This window comes from Schistocerca nitens, chromosome 7 (assembly GCF_023898315.1).
Source record: "Schistocerca nitens isolate TAMUIC-IGC-003100 chromosome 7, iqSchNite1.1, whole genome shotgun sequence".
NCBI lineage: Eukaryota > Metazoa > Arthropoda > Insecta > Orthoptera > Acrididae > Schistocerca > Schistocerca nitens.
Window position 1 is genome coordinate 369,387,016 of NC_064620.1, and position 13,866 is coordinate 369,400,881.

A 13,866-nucleotide genomic window follows, 5' to 3' on the forward strand; every position below is an offset into this window, starting at 1 on the left:
AGATCTGTTTTATAGCATGTTCAAATTGCTCTAAGCACTATGGCACTTAACATCTGAGATCATCAGTCCCCTAGATTTGGAACTACTTAAACCTAACTAACATAAGGACATCACACACATCCATGCCCGAGGCAGGATTCGAACCTGCGACCGTAGCAGCCGCGTGGATCTGGACTGAAGCGCTCAGAACCGATCGACCACAGAGGACGGCTTGTAACATGTGGTAATATAATAAAGTCATAGTGGCATCGTGACAAAATACACACGAAATCAGCTTAGTATTGTCGCAGACATTAAAAATATGGTGTAAACTAGGCCACAGTGGCGGTGGCGGAGTCATATTGTCAATAGTGCTACTGTTTTGTGATCACTGAAGGAAATAAAAGAAATTTCTTCTACACTTCCTGAATCAGTGTTTTAATCCCCGACCATTTTGCAGCTTGAGTTTCATACAGTTAACGTTTCCTCTTCTCAAGCCATTTTGCTGAAGAAACTTTCGTTTTGCATGTCAAAAGAGTTACGACTGGAATGACCTGCCGTGTCGCGACACTTGCTATACCGCACTATCGACAAGGGAACGCTGCGACACCACATGGCGCGTCATTGTTGGCCAGCTGGTCAGCATTGCCTCGCAGTGCTTAGCCGTGCAGTTGCTCTGCCGCGTAGTGCGTTCTGTCCCGTGCCTTTTTACGAGGGTCACTCCAAAAGAAATGCACACTATTTTTGTAAAAATACAGTTTTCATTCTGCATGTGTGAAAGTTTTACAGTGTGTAGAAACATCCTTCCCGCTTGTTTTCAAACTTAGCTCAACCTGTTCCCGTCACAGCATGTCTTCAAGATGGCTGCTACACTTGACGTTCGTCAGAAGCAACGTGCTGTCATAGAATTCCTGTGCTGTGAAAACGAGACAGTGGGAAACATCCACAAGAGATTGAAAAAGGTATATGGAGATGTTGCTGTCGATCGGAGTACAGTTAGTCGGGGGCAGGCAGGTTACGTGATGAAAGCGGGCACGGCAATATTGAGGATTGTCCTCACAGCAACAGGCCTCGTACTGCACACACTCCAGACAATGTGCAGTGAGTTTACGGATTGGTGATTGCTGACAGACGCATCACAGTGAACGAATTGTCACGCAACGTTGGGATAGGGGAAGGAAATGTTTCCAGAATACTGAAAGTATTGGCATTAAAAAAGGTTTGTGCCAGGTGGGTTCCCAGGATGTGACAGTGGCTCACAAAGAAACAAGAAAAACGGTATGCAGCGAACTTTTGGAACAGTACGAGAATGGTGGAGATGAATTTCTTGGAAGAATTGTGACAGGTGATGAAACATGGCTCCATCATTTTTCACCAGAGACGAAGAGGCAATCAGTGGAGTGGCATCATGCAAATTCACCCAAGGAAAAAAAATTTCGAAACCACACCTTCTGCTGGAAAAGTTATGGCTACGGTGGTTTTCGAATCCGAAGGACTCTTGCTTGTGGACATCATGCCAAGTAGAACCACCATAACTTCTGATGCATATGTGACGACACTGAAGAAACTTCAAGCTCGACTGAGTCGTGTTCGATCACATCGGCAAAAGCAGGATGTTTTGCTGTTGCACGACAATGCACGGCCACATCTCAGTCAAAAAACCATGGAAGCGATCACAAAACTCTGATGGATAACACTGAAACACCCGCCTTACAGTCCTGACCTGTCTCAATGTGACTATCATCTCTTTGGGAAACTGAAAGACTATCTTCGTGGAAGAAGGTTTGAAGATGACTCCCTTGTGCACGCTGCCGGACAGTGGCTCCAACAGGTTGGTTCAGAATTTTACCGTGCGGGTATACAGGCGCTGGTTCCAAGATGGCGTAAGGCAGTTGAGAGGGATGGAAATTACGTGGAGATATGAAAATATTGTTCCTAAAGGATGTATCTACACACTGTAAAACTTTCAAACATGTAGAACGAAAGATGGATTTAAAAAAATAGTGTGCATTTCTTTTGGAGTGACCCTCGTATCTCAATGAAATATGGTCGCGTCGTGCCGCGCCGCTCTCCTGTAGTGCAATTCCGCTCAGCGCGGTCTTACCACTAAGGGTCCACACACAGAAGCGGGACTGGAAATTCCAGTTACCAGCCGTATCCGAATAGCTCGGGCCACAATAACAGGAAATCGAAACGGTGACGAACGAAAAGGCAGGCGTGATGGTGGTAACGTCCATAACTGGGAAAGATAAAATTACGGAAACCACAACCGTTTCCATGATGATTGCGGTGGGAACCACAGGAATTTTGATCCATCATCCACTGATGAAATTAGGTCGGCTAAGCCGCCTAATAATCTACCGGACGAGACACAACGGGCAAAACAATGATGGTTGTCCAATACGAGACCTATGGAAGTTTTTTCAAGGAAAATTCCACACTGGCTGTATCAGTGATTTTTATTAAATCTGCGATCGGTTTCGTACCACTTATCGGTGCATCATCAGGCAATCTGTACAAAAACTACTATTATAAGAGCTCATATAAACTATTCGATCCCCCAATTCTGACATATAAACTGAACTTTTAAACAACCAGTTTTTTGAATGAGACAAGAAAGTACTCATATACGCTATTTATAACACGGTAACGTTGAACATTGCCCTGTAGCCATTCCCCACCATTCACGTCCAATACACCGTTATCTGGTAAAAGAAGTAGTCAAAATTTAACAATCTTTTTTTAAAACTTTTTTAAAAGATGGGAGCGGCAGTGACCTAGAAAATAAAAAAAATACGATGCTGATAAAACTCCCCTAAACACGAACGACGAAGAGCGCAAACATTAGCATGAACAGCGGAATTAGGGCCATTAAACATATCAGAACTTACTGTGCAAACAGAGAAGCCGCGCGGCAGCGGACACGGCCTGACTGACTGGCCGAAACCCGGAAAGCGCTCATGCAGTGGCGCGAGAATCGCCAGAGGCCGGATGACGTGTACAAGGTGTGAAGAGTGAGGGGTGCAATGATAAACAATTCCTTACGTCTATTTTTTAAAACTAATACCATACTAGGTGGCCAATATAAAACATGGCAGTTAGTTAAAACCATAAGAATAATAAATGTGGTGGTTCTGAATACGTAAGGCCCGGTGTACGCATAAAAATATATAGGACAGAACCTACTAAGAAGTAAGCTATAGGGGTAAGGCTACCTGTTTAAGTAATCAAAATTTTCTAAAAGACCATTATGGCTCAGATCGGTCTCGGCATTAAGTGAGGAGCGAGGGGATTTCTTCAGAACTCTGAAGATTTCAACCTCTTCCAAAACATTAAGGGTGTTGCCCTTATTTTCCAAGTGTATCGACCGCATGTTGTTCTGGATACCGGTGATATGGTGACCCGTTTCCTGCAAAAGAGTACCTACGGCCTGGGTCGCTGATGTGCTCCTTAAAGTGGGTCTCAAAACTTCTCCTGTCTGGCCTATGTACTCCGCATCACAATCATCACTGGCGATACTATATACCCTAGACGACTTTGAACTATTCCACATTGCAGCCACCCTATGCCTGAACGTCTGTCCATTGTTTTTAGGAATATAAAAAGCCGGGTTTATTCCCTTGGAACTTAATCATTTGCCGAGTCTCCTTGAAATGTTACCATAAAAAGGTATCCTGTGGAATTTATGCCCAATAGCTAATCCGCTACTTGCTGGCTGTTGGGAGCCGGCCGGAGTGGCCGAGCGGTTCTAGGCGCTACAGTCTGGAGCCGAGCGACCGCTACGGTCGCAGGTTCGAATCCTGCCTCGGGCATGGATGTGTGTGATGTCCTAAAGTTAGTCAGGTTTAAGTAGTTCTTAGTTGTAGGGGACTGATGACCTCAGAAGTTAAGTCCCATAGTGCTCAGAGCCATTTCAACCATTTTTTGAACCTGTCTTCTTGATATAATGGGACCGTATGCATCCTGTGTAGTAAAGCCCTGAATGTGGCCTTTTTGAATTGCAATGAATGATTAGACGATCTATGTATCGCGACGTCAGAAGTGGTGGGCTTTCTGAAAATATCAAAATTAACCGAGTTCGCACTGATTTTGACCAATAGACCTAAGAAGGGAAGGGTGCCATTAATGCTCTGTTCCGTAGTAAATTGGATCCTCTAATGTATTTTGTTTAGATCACCTAGGAAAGCGTTACAATCCTGGAAAGAACCGTTATACAGCAAAATTATGTCATCCACATATCTTGCCCAAAAAATTATCCTTTCAGAGTACCTGCTTAAGTCGACCATCATATTATGCTCAAAAAACGTCATAAAAATGTTGGCAACGCAATAAGACAGTGGAGATCCCACTGCTAAACCCTGTTTTTGGATATATATACTATCCCCAAATTTAAAAGAGTTACAACCTAATACCAATTTGAGAAGCTGCAATACCTCTTCCATCTCTTCTAATGGTCTGCCCCTATTTTATCAGCATCGTATTTTATTTTTATTTTCTAGGTCATTGCCGCTCCCATCATTTAAAAAAAAAATTTAAAAAAGATTTTTAAATTTTTACTACCGCTTTCACCAGATGACGGTGTATTGGACGTGAATGGTGGGGAGTGGCTACAGGGCAATGCTCAACTTTACCATGTTATAAATAGCGTATGTGAGTACTTGCTGGTCTCATTCAAAAATCTGGTTGTTTAAAAGTTCAGTTTATACCTCAGAATTGGGGATCGAATAGTTTATATGAGCTTTTATTTTATTTTTGTACAGATTGCCTTAGGATGCACCGATAAGTGATGCGAAACCGGTCGCAGATTTAATAAAAATCATTGATATAGCCAGTGCGGAATTTTTTTTTTTTAAATATCTAAGGTTGGCTGTGGTTGGCGGCCCTACAAAACAACCTATGGAAGTGTAGCTTGCGGTTTGTTCCAAGAAAAGAGGTGGGAGAGGAGTTGGTTGGCGGAGACTACGGGAAGGAATGTTACGGTCATCAGTCCCGTGCGAATGATTTCGAGTAGGGAAGTATATCTTGCATGCGTTTCAGGTGCTGAGGCGGTCATTTGAAGACGCGAGGAAGACAAAGCTTGGCCCACCTCCCTTTGCAAGAAGCAAAGGCGAGGGGAGTAATTCCTGGAAGTAGACTCATGCTCATAAATTAAGGATAATGCTGATACATGGTTAAACGACGCTCTGGTGGGTGGTTTGCGGGTCTAAATCACCTCGGGGTATGAACATGCGGTGCATTTGACCTGCAGTCGTCGCACGGTGGCTCTGGCAGCGGTCCACATACGCAGAGGTGTGTTGGTGCATTTCAGAATACGGTGCAGCGAGTAAGTGTGCAGACGTTTTCAGACGTGCTAATGGTGACTGTGTGTTGAAAATGGCTCAAAGAACAGATATTTATGACGTTATGAGGGGTAGACTACTAGGACGACTGGAGGTTGGTTAAACACAGCAGGTCGTAGGACGGGCCGTCCGTGTGCCACAAAGTGTGATCTCTACATCTACATCTACATCTACACTCCGCGAGCCACCTTACGGTGTGTGGCGGAGGGTACTTATTGTACCACTATCTGATCCCCCTTCCCTGTTCCATTCACGAATTGTGCGTGGGAAGAACGACTGCTTGTAAGTCGCCGTATTTGCTCTAATTTCTCGGATCTTTTCGTTGTGATCATTACGCGAGATATATGTGGGCGGTAGTAATATGTTGCCCATCTCTTCCCGGAATGTGCTCTCTCGTAATTTCGATAATAAACCTCTCCGTATTGCGTAACGCCTTTCTTGAAGTGTCCGCCACTGGAGCTTGTTCAGCATCTCCGTAACGCTCTCGCGCTGACTAAATGTCCCCATGACGAATCGCGCTGCTTTTCGCTGGATCATGTCTATCTCTTCTATTAATCCAACCTGGTAAGGGTCCCATACTGATGAGCAATACTCAAGAATCGGACGAACAAGCGTTTTGTAAGCTACTTCTTTCGTCGATGAGTCACATTTTCTTAGAATTCTTCCTATGAATCTCAACCTGGCGCCTGCTTTTCCCACTATTTGTTTTATGTGATCATTCCACTTCAGATCGCTCCGGATAGTAACTCCTAAGTATTTTACGGTCGTTACCGCTTCCAATGATTTACCACCTATGGCATAATCGTACTGGAATGGATTTCTGCCCCTATGTATGCGCATTATATTACATTTATCTACGTTTAGGGAAAGCTGCCAGCTGTCGCACCATTCATTAATCCTCTGCAGGTCTTCCTGGAGTACGTACGAGTCTTCTGATGTTGCTACTTTCTTGTAGACAACCGTGTCATCTGCAAATAGCCTCACGGAGCTACCGATGTTGTCAACTAAGTCATTTATGTATATTGTAAACAATAAAGGTCCTATCACGCTTCCTTGCGGTACTCCCGAAATTACCTCTACATCTGCAGATTTTGAACCGTTAAGAATGACATGTTGTGTTCTTTCTTCTAGGAAATCCTGAATCCAATCACAAACCTGGTCCGATATTCCGTAAGCTCGTATTATTTTCACTAAACGTAAGTGCGGAACCGTATCAAATGCCTTCCTGAAGTCCAGGAATACGGCATCAGTCTGCTCGCCAGTGTCTACGGCACTGTGAATTTCTTGGACAAATAGGGCGAGCTGAGTTTCACATGATCTCTGTTTGCGGAATCCATGTTGGTTATGATGAAGGAGATTTGTATTATCTAAGAACGTCATAATACGAGAACATAAAACATGTTCCATTATTCTACAACAGATTGACGTAAGCGAAATAGGCCTATAATTATTCGCATCTGATTTATGACCCTTCTTGAAAATGGGAACGACCTGCGCTTTCTTCCAGTCGCTAGGTACTTTACGTTCTTCTAGAGATCTACGATAAATTGCTGATAGAAAGGGGGCAAGTTCTTTAGCATAATCACTGTAGAATCTTACGGGTATCTCGTCTGGTCCGGATGCTTTTCCGCTACTAAGTGATAGCAGTTGTTTTTCAATTCCGATATCGTTTATTTCAATATTTTCCATTTTGGCGTCCGTGCGACGGCTGAAGTCAGGGACCGTGTTACGATTTTCCGCAGTGAAACAGTTTCGGAACACTGAATTCAGTATTTCTGCCTTTCTTCGGTCGTCCTCTGTTTCGGTGCCATCGTGGTCAACGAGTGACTGAATAGGGGATTTAGATCCGCTTACCGATTTTACATATGACCAAAACTTTTTAGGGTTCTTGTTTAGATTGTTTGCCAATGTTTTATGTTCGAATTCGTTGAATGCTTCTCTCATTGCTCTCTTTACGCTCTTTTTCGCTTCGTTCAGCTTTTCCTTATCAGCTATGATTCGACTACTCTTAAACCTATGATGTAGCTTTCTTTGTTTCCGTAGTACCTTTCGTACATGATTGTTATACCACGGTGGATCTTTCCCCTCGATTTGGACCTTAGTCGGTACGAACTTATCTAAGGCGCACTGGACGATGTTTCTGAATTTTTTCCATTTTTGTTCCACATCCTCTTCCTCAGAAATGAACGTTTGATGGTGGTCACTCAGATATTCTGCGATTTGTGCCCTATCACTCTTGTTAAGCAAATATATTTTCCTTTCTTTCTTGGCATTTCTTATTACACTTGTAGTCATTGATGCAACCACTGACTTATGATCACTGATACCCTCTTCTACATTCACGGAGTCGAAAAGTTCCGGTCTATTTGTTGCTATGAGGTCTAAAACGTTAGCTTCACGAGTTGGTTCTCTAACTATCTGCTCGAAGTAATTCTCGGACAAGGCAGTCAGGATAATGTCACAAGAGTCTCTGTCCCTGGCTCCAGTTCTGATTGTGTGACTATCCCATTCTATACCTGGTAGATTGAAGTCTCCCCCTATTACAATAGTATGATCACGAAACTTCTTCACGACGTTCTGCAGGTTCTCTCTGAGGCGCTCAACTACTACGGTTGCTGATGCAGGTGGTCTATAGAAGCATCCGACTATCATCTGACCCACCTTTGATACTTAACCCAGATTATTTCACATTCGCATTCGCTAATAACTTCACTGGATATTATTGAATTCTTTACTGCTATAAATACTCCTCCACCATTGGCGTTTATCCTATCCTTGCGGTATATATTCCATTCTGTGTCTAGGATTTCGTTACTGTTCACTTCCGGTTTTAACCAACTTTCCGTTCCTAATACTATATGCGCACTATTTCCTTCAATAAGCGATACTAATTCAGGAACCTTGCCCTGGATACTCCTGCAGTTTACCAATATTACGTTAACTTTTCCTGTTTTTGGTCTCTGAGGACGGACGTTCTTTATCAACGATGCTGATGTTCTCTCTGGTAAGCCGTCAGGTATTTTATCGTTTCGCCCAAGGGGGGGTCCCTCTAACCTAAAAAACCCCCGTGTGCACGCCACACGTACTCTGCTACCCTAGTAGCTGCTTCCGGTGTGTAGTGCACGCCTGACCTGTCTAGGGGGGCCCTACAGTTCTCCACCCAATAACGGAGGTCGATGAATTTGCAACCATTATAGTCGCAGAGTCGTCTGAGCCTCTGGTTTAGACCCTCCACACGGCTCCAAACCAGAGGACCGCGATCGACTCTGGGCACTATGCTGCAGATATTAAGCTCAGCTTGCACTCCGCGTGCGATGCTGGTTGTCTTCACCAAATCAGCCAGCCGCCGGAAGGAACCAAGGATGGCCTCAGAACCCAAGCGGCAGGCGTCATTCGTTCCGACATGTGCTACTATCTGCAGCCGGTCACACCCAGTGCGTTCAATAGCTGCCGGAAGGGCCTCCTCCACATTACGGACGAGACCCCCCGGCAAGCACACCGAGTGCACACTGGCATTCTTCCCCGACCTACCCGCTATTTTCCTGAGGGGCTCCATAACCCGCCTAACGTTGGAGCTCCCTATAACTAATAGGCCCGCCCTCTGTGACTGTCGGGACCTTGCCTTGCGAGGCATCCTGTGGTGGCTCGGAAACGATGTCATCACCACTAGGAAGCACCCCGTACCTGTTGGAAAGGGGTAAGGCAGCTGCCACGCGGCCAGATCCCACCTTCGCCTTTCGGCCAGGCACGCGCGAGCCCACCACTGTCCGCCATTCACCCTGGAGTGATGGCTGACCGGTAAGATGCTCACTGCCGGAAGACGCAGCGACATCAGGGGTTCCATGTGATTCCAAGGCCACCGAAGTAGGCATAGGTCTCACCACAGTTGCCCCAACGCCACTACGAGCCGACGCCTGCGCCTCGAGCTCGATGAGCCTAACAGACAAAGCCTCTACCTGCCCCCGAAGAGTGGCCAATTCTCCTTGCGTCCGCTCACAACAACCACAGTCCCTACACATGACTATGTTTACCCTACTCTATACGGTGACAAATTCCCAAGATAATCTTCTGATGAGCTACTCTGATAATCAAGAAACACTCACTGAAATACGAGACGCGAAAACTACGCTAGGTTTTCCCAGAAAAACTATTTAAAAGCTAAGCGCAGCAAATAAGTACAAAATAAATTTCTCTCCTAACGATCAAGAACTGTTAGTTTCTATGCAGAGCAGATAAACACAAATAGAATCCCTTCCTTAGTGGAAGGTCGTAAACAAAATGCAAAATAAACGCTTTATACAAACAGTACTCGCTGCTGCTGGTGCTCTCGCTATGACAACGATTTTAGCAGGCAGGAAACGTGTCCAGGCGCTACAGCACTAGCAAATGGCTCAAATGGCTCTGAGCACTATGGGACTTAACATCTGAGGTCATCAGTCCCATAGAACTTAGAACCACTTAAACCTAACTAACCTAAGCACATCACACGCATCCATGCCCGAGGCAGGATTCGAACGCGCGACCGTAGCAGTCACGCGGTTCCGGATTGAAGCGATTAAAACCACACGGCTACAGCACTGGCAGTGTACAACACCACAAGAAGACCGATATCTGACCATCAGTGTCCGCAGACGGCCACGGGGTACTGCAGGAAGCCTTGCTGGGGACCTTACCGTAGCCACTGGAACAGTTGTCTCCAGACACACAGTCTACAGACACACAGTCTACAGACGACTGAACAGACATGGTTTATTCGCCCGGGCACCTGCAAGGTGTATTCCACTGACACCTGGTCACAGGAGAGCCCTGAAAGTCTGATGTCAAGAACTCAATACGTGGTCATTGGAACAGTGGTCCCAGGTTATGTTCACGGACGAGTTCAGGTATAGTCTGAAAAGTGATTCTCGCCAGGTTTTCATCTGGCGTGAACCAGAAACCACATAGAAACCCCTAAATGTCCTTGAAAGGGACCTGTATGGAGGTCGTGGTTTGATGCTGTGGGGTGGGAATACGATTGGTGCACGTACACCCCTGCATGTCTTTGACAGAGGAACTGTAACAGGTCAGATGCATCAGGACGTCATTTTGCACCAGTATGTCCGCCTTTTCAGGGGTGCAGTGTGTCCCGCCTTCCCCCTGATGGATGATAACGCACGACCCCACCGAGCTGCCATCGTGGAGGAGTACCTTGAAACAAAAGGTATCAGACGAATGGAGTGTCTTGCCTGTTCTCCATACCTAAACCCCATCGAGCACGTCTGGGATGCTCTCTGTCGACGTATCGCTGCACGTCGTCAAACCCCTAGGACACTTCAGGAGCTCCGACAGGCACTCGTGCAAGAATGGGAGGCTATACCCCAGCAGCTGCTCGACCAGGTGATCCAGATTATGCCAACCCGTTGTGCCGCCTGTGTACGTGTGCATGGTGATCATATCCTATACTGATGTAGGGGTACATGCTCGGGAAACAGTGGCGTTTTGTAGCACATCATGTGTTTTGGGACGGTTTTCTCGAATTATGACCAATACCGTGGACTTACAGATCTGTATCGCGTGTGTTCCCTATGTGCCTATGCTATTAGCGCCAGTTTAATATAGTGCCACGTTGTGTGGCACCACATTCTGCAATTATCCTTAATTTACGAGCATGAGTGTAGCATTGGAATAAGACAGGCTCATATTAATTTTTTTATGGCAGGGAATAGAGTTTGAATTTCATTTTTTATAGTTCCCCGATTAAGTGCAGGTTATTTTTGGGGACCGCCTTTATGCATGCCCACCAGACGGTGACTGACTTGGGTGGAAGAAGTGTCCTCGAGAGTGGACGGAGGCAGCTTTAACTCAATATTAAATGTGTGTATTTTGCGGTTCGAGTTCGCAGAGAGCTGCCTGAATTTTCGTACCCTAGCTGCAGTAGTGGATTGAGATCAACCTATGATGAACGCACGAGAGACGCAATCTTCGCTGATTTTTTGATTGAGATACTGCCGGCGTCGGGACGGCAAAAGTCGATCTAGTGAGATTATTCCTAGTGGTCACGCCCAGCTGTTTCGGACGTGCCCGGCTAAGTTCAAGTTTTTGCTTACGAGTTTCAGGTGTGGGAGTATCATAACTTTATTTTCGAAGACGTTCATCAAGTGCTGTGGGTAATAATGGGTTATGGTGCTGAGCACTAACGCAATGCTCACGGCGGCTTGGCCTGATCGCCATACCGATTCTGGATTTCACGGCCCTCGAACGAAAACTTTTTGATGCCTTATAGTAGTTATTCATTTCTCAGCCCATAAGCGAAACCAGAACTCTGAGAACTGATTTTTGACGTATTTGTTTCATCCTGCAAATATCTGGTGTACTCAAGTTGCCAAATTAGGAGAGGACGGGATGTGGTTGATGCGAGGAAAAATATTTCCTATCACTGTTGCCTTAAATGATTTTTTAGTTTTTTAATTTTTTTTATTTGTTTGTGCTCTCACTCGTTGTCTGGTGGGTAATGCGAACGGATGGCTCCTAACAACTTGGATACGACAGAAACCTTACAAGATTGTATTATTTATTATTATTGTTATTATTATTATTATTATTTTTATAATTTTCGTACGTCAGTCCGTGGTCCATGCGGCGGAAGTTTATATATATATATATACCGTTGTGTTGAGAATTATTTAATTAGATGAATGCTTGGAGGATGGTGATGTATGAATATTTAGAACTAGTGTGGTGGTGGTGGTGGTGGTGGTTAGTGTTTAACGTCCCGTCGACAACGAGGTCATTAGAGACGGAGCTCATGCTCGGGTTAGGGAAGGATTGGGAAGGAAATCGGCCGTGCCCTTTCAAAGGAACCATCCCGGCATTTGCCTGAAGCGATTTAGGGAAATCACGGAAAACCTAAATCAGGATGGCTGGAGACGGGATTGAACCGTCGTCCTCCCGAATGCGAGTCCAGTGTGCTAACCACTGCGCCACCTCGCTCGGTAGAACTAGTGTATTTAAAGCTCTGTTGCTTCTGAGAAGGTGAAGAACACTAGCAGAATCTTCAACGTCGAGTAGTGTAGACGCATCTCAAAATATTATAGTAATATTTCTCTGTGGCAACAAAAATCTACAAGACGGCAGGAAGCTGTGTTCAAAACAAATCCCAATTTATAGGAATTTTTTTGTTATCAAATTCTCTTTTAACTGCGTAGGCGGTGTAGAAGAGCGATGATCTGCATCCACAAGAAACGATCTATTCAAAACTAGTGAAACCTTCCTCTCCTGCCAGAGAGAATTCCCACAGATTCGGCTCTATAGTCATTGAGCGCCGCAGCTGTGAGAGCACAACCTGTGGTCTACGAAAGTAATGAAATACCTCGTGGAAAACGGCAGGAGGCAACACAGAATGTGCATTTAGTCTGACAGATTGGTCGTCACATTGCAGGTAATCGTTTACTACTGCGTGTTTAGACTTTTATTCCCCTGTTGTTCAAGCTTGCGATAGGTAGATTATTCATTAGCATAACGCCTACACTTGATATCGAATAATAACATCTTGTCTCAGATTTACTGCTACTAACTAGTAACTTGTTCCAAGGGTCACTTTGCATGACATATCTTTAAGAGAGACAGAGAGAGAGAGAGAGAGAGAGACAGAGAGAGAGACAGAGAGAGAGAGAGAGAGAGAGAGAGAGAGAGAGAGGGGGGGGGGGGGAGGGGAGACCACAATTAGCACTGTGGGTGTAAGTGTATTGAGTGTAATTCTATTACTTTTGTAATTTTGCAGAAAGAAGTAATTCTGTTTTATGTGGATTGAAGATCATTAACCTATATTAGTAACCTCAGGGAACACAATATTGAACCATGTGGATATCCATCAATGATTTGCCTCCCTCCCCTCCCTTTTGAGAAAAAACTATCTACAGATGAGTTAATAAGTACAACTTTTTGCAGTCGTTTTGTGAAATATTACGAATACGTGAGCCATTTCTAGGCTGTACTATAAATCCATAAAACATCAGTTTTTGTTACAGAATCCTGTAATTTACGCTGTCGGCGATTGCTACGGTCGCAGGTTCGAATCCTGCCTCGGGCATGAATGTGTATGATGTCCTTATGTTAGGTTTAAGTAGTTCTACGTTTTATGGGACTGATGACCTCAGATGTTAAGTCCCGTAGTGCTCAGAGATATTTGTATGGCAGACTTGTCTCCTTGTCTGTGATTTCTGTATCTTGTTACGCCAGTCTGTGCTCTCGGTTGTGGAAGTTTATCATTGTACACTCCTGGAAATGGAAAAAAGAACACATTGACACCGGTGTGTCAGACCCACCATACTTGCTCCGGACACTGCGAGAGGGCTGTACAAGCAATGATCACACGCACGGCACAGCGGACACACCAGGAACCGCGGTGTTGGCCGTCGAATGGCGCTAGCTGCGCAGCATTTGTGCACCGCCACCGTCAGTGTCAGCCAGTTTGCCGTGGCATACGGAGCTCCATCGCAGTCTTTAACACTGGTAGCATGCCGCGACAGCGTGGACGTGAACCGTATGTGCAGTTGACGGACTTTGAGCG